Here is a 7,305-nt window from a genome sequence, read left to right as displayed (position 1 = left end):
TCAAAACTGTGTTAGTCAGGGTTCTCCATAAGGCAGAACCAATTAGATGTGTAAACGTGTAGAAAGAGAGATGTCTTTTAAAGAATTATTAGCTCAGGCAATTGTTGAGGGATAGCTAGCCTGAAATCTGTAGGGAAGGCCAATAGGCTAGAAACCTGGGGAGGAGTTGAGGTTGCAGCGTAAGTCCAAACACAGTCAGGAAGCAGAATTCCTTCTTCCTTGGGGAACCATAGTCTTTGCACTTAAGGCCTTCAACGATTAAAGGGTACTGCCTCACGTTATGAAGGGTAATCTACTTTACTCAGAGTCTATTGATTTAAATGTTAATTACATTAATCATGTTAATATTTATCTAAATGAAACTTAAATTTAAATGTTAATTTAAAAAGTATCTTCACATCAGCATCTAGCCAAGCTGACATAAAATTAACCATCACCGTCCACCCCTTATCAACTTGACGTCCATATGCACCTTCTTAAATCATATTTAATCTCCAAACAAAGGCTATAAGGTCATACTTCTGCTTAACATGATAGAGATATCCTATGTACAACCAAAACACACTCATAGTTTTCCTAGAAAAGGATGCAAAGTCCTTAGGTGACATTCACTTTTCTTCTTTATATCTTGTACTTAAATACTGTAATGTAAAATCTGTACATCTTATCTTATGTGATATGATAAAGAGAGAAAAGGGAAAAAAACAAATATATTATATATATTATTTATGTTTATTATATATTCATACATATTTATTAAATATTATGTATATGTAATATTTTTGGTGTCAATGCAGAGCTTGTGTCCAATAATCTTAAACGGTCGCTATTTTTAGTTCTCCCTTGTAGGAGGCCCATAGGCAGCAACCATGGCACCCGTTCAGAATGACATGATCCTGAAGCGTGACTTCCACAAGGACAGGCCAGGGCACTTGGCCATGTGGTTCAACCAGCTGGTGCAGAAGATCCACAAATACAAGACCTGAGAAGCCAAGGCATGCCACAATGCCCAATGCCCTGCATGTGGGCCCATCCAGCCCACTGTGAGGTGCCCTATGGTGAGGTATCACACCAAAGTGCAAGCTGGCAGGGGCTTCAGCTTGGAAGAGTTAAAGGGTGGAAGGGTGGCTGGGATTCACAAGAAGGTGGCACGGGCCATTGGGATCAGTAGATCCAAGAAGGTGGAACAAGTCCACTAAACCTCTGCAGGCCAGTGTGCAGCAGCTGAAGGAATACCACTCCAAGCTCATCCTCTCCCCCCAGGAAGCCCTCAGCCTCCAAGAAAGAAGACAACTCTTCTGAAGAACTCAGATTGGCTACCCAGCTGACAAGACTGGTCATGCCTATAGGGAATGCCTATAAGAAGGAGAAAGCCAGAGTCATAATAAAGGAGAACTTCAAGACCTTTGCCAGTGTTAGCATGACCCATGCCAATGCCAGGCTCTTTGGCATCCAGGCAAAAAAGACCAAGGAAGCTACAGAACAGGATGTTGAAAAGAAAAAGTGCCACAGACAAGTTGTGGAAAAAAAGGGCATTATTTTATTTTCCTCACTACATAGTCACCTTGATAAAAGGCCATATATCCCTTTGGAATACACTGAGAGAAATATTAACAGTATACATTTTTGACAGTGTGGTGAGGTCCTTCCACAAGGGGAACTGTCCTCTCTTTCCTTCAATTCAAGGGGTTCTTAGTCTCTATAAACTGGCTCGAGTTTAGGAATTATGGGTCTGTGATTCTGCTTTTATAATTCAAATTTGTCTCTTGTTCCTGTGACCTAGATATCTCTGCTTATACAAATCAAGTAAGAATTTAGTAGACTTACCATGTGTTTTACTCCTAGAAATACCATGATCAACTAGCCAATACTGTAGGTCTCTGAAAGTCATAATATTCTGACTGCTGCTTTGATTCTGCTGTCCATTATAGTAACCATGCCCACCTTGCCTTTGGTGATTAAATAGCACCACTTGGCCTCTGACATCTTGGGATTCAATTACTTCCATTGCATTTAGGTTTTCCAATTCAGTGACAGATGTTCCCACTATAATTTCTGACTTAGAACATCAGGGGCACCTGGGTGGCTCAGTAAGTTAGGCATCTGATTTCAGCTCAGGTCATGGTCTCACAGTTCTTAAGTTCGAGCCGCACGTCAGGCTCTGTGCTGACAGCTTGGAGCCTGCTTCAAATTCTGCCTCTCTCTCTTTCTCTCTCTCTCTGCCTCTACCACTCACACTCTGTCTCTCTCTCTCTCTCAAAAATAAATATTAGCAAAAAAAAATCACAGAGCTCCTCAAGAATCTTGGGGCTCCCCTCACAAACTTGTTGTTCATGGTCATAGTGAAAATTATGTCCTTTGTACCCTCCTAGGGTGGATGAGCATATCTTAAATGATAAATCCACTCTAACATTCCAGTCTCCCTAAGCTTTTGAATCTCCTCCTTTCTAGTTTATCAAGGCAGTTCTGGCATTTTAGTTCATTTAGTGTCAGTCACCTGTTGGTTTGTGTTTCAGGTAGCCAACCAACCAACCAGTTAGAGCTTTTTCCAACCCTCTAAGTTGCAGCATTAAATCCAGATCTCTGCTTAGTGGGCCTAAATAAATTCTGCCTGATCCAATTTTATGGTCTTTCTACCACTATGCCACACCTTTAATATTTACTCCTACCCACATTTCTTGGATTTCTCTTTATATAAATTGGAAAAATCAAGTAGTTCTTATGGAGTGTACTCCACCTATTTATGGGTTACACTTTGTACCTCACCATTAGGGGCCTACAGGAACTTGAGTCCAGTGATAAATCTAGAAGCAAAGAAGAGTGGTAGGGGTAGGTTCTGAGGAGAATCAGCAGTGTCTTGTAAGGCAACTACCTTAGGGGAGGCCATTACAATTTTTTTCAGGCAGAGGAGGGTTAATCTCCTCAGATAAGGATGGAGTGGTTGCTTCTACTGGCAAAGAAGACTCATGGGAGTTTAAGGGTTCAATGTCCCCAGCTTTACCAGGATCTTCCCATATGTCCCCAATCAAATTTTCAGGATCTCATTCCTTCCCAATCTATGCCCTCACTTTAATAGCAGACACCCTGTGAGGTTGAAAATTCAATTTGCATTGTAATTCAACCACTTGCGGGATGAGACTCTGAGTTTAGTTTTCAGCAATCTCAGCTCTTTGGCTACAGGTGATAAGGGTTTCTTTCAGGACAGACAGAGATACTTTTAGGTCATTTATGCAGCACATGATCTGGGAATTTTTTATCCTTTTATTTCCTTTCATTTCCTCATCCTTTTATTTCCTCACTTTGTCCAGTGCAATTAGGAGCAACTAGCCAATCTCATACTCATTATTTTGATTAAAATGTTCTAAAATATTAAAAACATGGTCACTCAGAAACTTGTCTAAGAGTTTGATTAGGAGTATCCAATGGCAATACTTCATGAACCTCTATTGTCACATCACACCACAGAGTATCCATGCTCTGTTTACTAATGGAGTAGTCATCAGTGCCTTTGATTTAGTAAGATTAGAGAACCAATTCCAAAAGCTGGGCACCATGCTCCAGCTAACTTGACGCATAAAATTAAGCATTATAAAAACCTACAATCCTTAACGTTTTTCATTCTTACCACATTTGATCCATCAACTCCACTTTCAGAGTATACCCTGCCTCTTATCATTTATCACATTCAACATTGTTGCCATCCTCATCCAAACCATCATCATCTCTCACCTACACTCTTAAAATAGTCTTTTTGCTTTCTTCTTTCACTCTATCCCACTGGTCCTACATACACTCTGAGTCTGTAATTTATGCAACAAACAAAATCGTTTATTTAAGATCTAAATTTAATCATTTCACTCATCAGCTCCAAAACTCCAGTGGCCCTATCAAACGCAAAAGTAAAACTCAAACTTCCTATTGTTTACAACTCTCTGCAGTCTGACCCTGCCTCTTTCTCTGATTTTACTTCCATATTCACTAGCATTTTTATTAACTTCCTAATTTCCAACTATAGGTGTGGTTTTTTTTTAAATGTTTCTTAATGTTTATTTGTTTTTGAGAGAGGGAGACACAGACTCTGAACCAGTGAGCAGAGCCCGATGCGGGGCTAGGACTCACAGACCACGTGATTATGACCTAAGCTGAAGCCAGATGCTTAACTGATTGAGTCACTCAGGCACCCATCAACTGAAGGTGTTTTTGCTCCTTTTGCCTGGAAACCTCCTCTCCCAGATGTTTATATGGCTCCATTCAGATCCTTGCTCAGAAGTCACCTCTTCAAAGTCCTTTCAGGGTCACTCCATTAAAATTAAACATTATACACTATTCTCCTACCCTGATTAACATTTCTTCACTACCCTTATCACTGTTTAGCATATTATATGTGTATTTGTTTGATGTCTCCCTTACCAACTAGAATAAAACCTCCAAGGGGACAAGGGCTTGCATGCTTTGTGTCCTGCCAAATCCCAAAGCCCTAGAACTATATCTAATGTACAGTAATGCACAATCATATTCGTCAAATAAATGAATGGTAGTAATAACAGTACCCTAAGGTTAGTACTTATAAGGTTGGGTTAAATTTGATAATACACATATGCCAAAGACTGCTAATTATCTTCTAATGTCAATTCTTCTTTCCTTCTTTCCTAATAGAATCCCCAATTTTTATTTAGTCATATGGTTTCAGTGACTCTGAACTAGTCCCATGCCTGGAATCAGACTGCAACCACTGTTGCACCCACCACCTCATGTTGCCTCTGGACCATGGACCCCACAGTGAACAAGCTTCGGGCCTTGGTGAAAATGTGCAGGCAGGATCTGAGTATTCTGCACACTGAGGAAATGCACTTCCTGCATGAGTGGGTGGAGAGCATGGGGGTAAAATACCACCTGCTATTTATAAAACTAAATCAGAAGACAATATCAAAGAAGAAAAAACAGTAAGAAGGAGGAGGAAAACAAAGACAGATGAATCATAAAGTGAGGAAAGTGGTCTAAAAGTTTACAGTGAAGTGTGATTGAACCAGATACTTATGCCCCTCAAGAAATGGGAGATGAAAATGTAGAGATGACTGAGGAAATGATGGATATGGCAAATGATAAAAATGTAGCTGCCAATGATGCCCTAAGTGATGGTGAACTACAGAAAGCCATTGACTTGTTCACAGATGCTATTAAGCTGAATGCTTGCTTGGGCACTCTGTATACCAAGAGAGCCAGTGTCTTCATCAAATTACAGAAGCCAAATAAATACTGCCACCCAAGACTGTGACAGAGCTATAGAAATAAATCCTGATTCAGCTCAACCTTACAAGCAACAAGGGAAAGCATACAGACTTCTAGGCCATTGGGAAGAAGCAGCACATGATCTTGCCCTTGCTTGTAAACTGGATTATGATGAAGATGCTAGTGTAATGAGGAGAGAAATTCAACCGAGGACCAGAAAACTGCTGGACATCAGAGAAAGTAGGAGAGAAAATATGAAAAGTGAGAGATCAAAGAAAAAGTAGAAAGGGTTAAGAAGGCTTGGAAAGAACATGAGAGAGCCTAGAGGAAAGAAGAAACCAGAGGACTATCAGGAGCTCAGGATGGCTCTTTCCCAGGTGGCTTTCCTGGGGGGATGCCTGGAATGACAGGGGGCAAGCCTGGAATGTCAGGAATGCCTGGGCTCAGTGAAATTCTTAGTGATCCAGAGGTTCTTGCAGGAATGCAGGATCCAGAAGTTATCATGGCCTTCCAGCATGTGGCCCAGAGCCCAGCAAATATATAAAAATATCAGAGCAACCCAAAGGTTATGAATCTCATCAGTAAATTGTCAGCCAAGTTTGGAGGTCAAGCATAATGCCCTTCTGACAAATAAAGCCCTTGCTGAAGGATAAGCAACTTAGATCACCTAATGGACGTCACAATAACACAAACCAGTGTACCTCTGGCCTTCTCATGGAGAAAGCTGGGGTGCTGTGAAGATAATCCCTACCCCTCTGCCCAATATGCAACTGAGACATTTTACAGTGGTTTCCCATTGGGGTATTCATTCAGATAATATTTTCCTACTAGGAATCACAAACTTTAAACACTTCTTAAGTCTTAAAAATATTTGAAAACCATTTAAGAGGGTGTGTTAATCCCTACATTTTTCCTTACTAATCATTTCAGTTTTTTTTTTTTTTTCCTCTTTGGCTTAATTGGGCAAGGAAGATATTTCAGCATGGGAGATGTATTGCTTAGTCTGAGTGAAATAAAGGTTTATTAGCAGGGGGCAAATCTCACATTTAAACACATAGAGTTTAAGTTGGTTACTGAGGCATTTTGACTTCTTTTTAAATGCTTTATTTTTAAAACATGATTTATTTGATAAAATCACTGGGACCACCAGTATTGCAGTAGGACCTGGGTAAGGACCAGAAGTACTTGACAAGGCAGCAGAAACCTTACTCCTTTTATAGGGCATGCATCCTTGTGCAGATGCATTGAAATATTGCACTGTGGTTAAGGGATGGTTTTTATAGTGCTGCAGTAGAGTTGGATTACTTAGCTGTGTTCTTGTCTGATATAGAAAATGAACATTTCACATCATTTGCACACAAAAAAGACTCCATTTCCCACCATGCCTTTCAGTTAGGAATGCTCATGTGACTAGTTTCAGCCAATATGGCATAAGCAAAATTCCACATGAAACTTCTGAGAAGAGATCTTAAAAAAAGTAGGTGAAGAGGAGGAGTTTGTCCCCCTTCTCTTTCTTGGCTGACAGCAATTCAGTCATGATGGCCGGATCTCCAGAAGCTCTAACATCCATCTTGAAGCATGAGATGACCTTCAGAATAGAATTCTACCATGGAGGATCATAAGATACAAAGAGCCTGGGGTTTTGCTACCACAGAGTGACATATTATGTCTAGCCTCTGAACTTCTTGACTGTGAGGAAAAAAGTAGACTTCTTTCATTCTTAAGTCATTATTTTGAGATTTTCTGTTTCTTTCAAACAAGAAATAATTTTAACATGTAAGTGACCAAGACAAACTTTGGACTATAAAACCTTAGTAAGTATTGTCTTTTAGTTGGTATTACTGTCATTATTTAAAAAATTTTTTTTAAATGTTTATTTACTTTTGAGAGAGAGACAGAGAGTGAGTGGGTAGGGGGAGAGAGAGAGGGAGACACAGGATCTGAAGCAGGCTCCAGGCTCCGAGCTGCCAGCACAGAGCCCGATGTGGGGCTCGAACTCACGAACCGTGAGATCATGACCTGAGCCAAAGTCAGACGCTTAACCGACTGAACCACCCAGGCACCCCTACTGTCATT

General features: G+C 40.4%; 2 pseudogenes; both read left to right on the top strand.

Annotated features, from left to right (window-relative positions):
- The first annotated feature begins 869 nt into the window (after nucleotides 1-869).
- LOC112855843 (large ribosomal subunit protein eL13 pseudogene) lies at nucleotides 870-1,630 on the top strand (annotated as a pseudogene).
- Nucleotides 1,631-4,764: 3,134 nt separating this feature from the next.
- Nucleotides 4,765-5,998, top strand: LOC112856217 (hsc70-interacting protein pseudogene; annotated as a pseudogene).
- The last annotated feature ends 1,307 nt before the right edge of the window (nucleotides 5,999-7,305 follow it).

This window comes from Puma concolor, chromosome B3, assembly GCF_028749965.1.
Source record: "Puma concolor isolate L17-30 chromosome B3, mPumCon1.1.hap2, whole genome shotgun sequence".
Classification (NCBI taxonomy): Eukaryota; Metazoa; Chordata; class Mammalia; order Carnivora; family Felidae; genus Puma; species Puma concolor.
The sequence above is the reverse complement of the archived record's forward strand: the minus strand, read 5'-3'. Positions and strand labels throughout refer to the sequence as shown.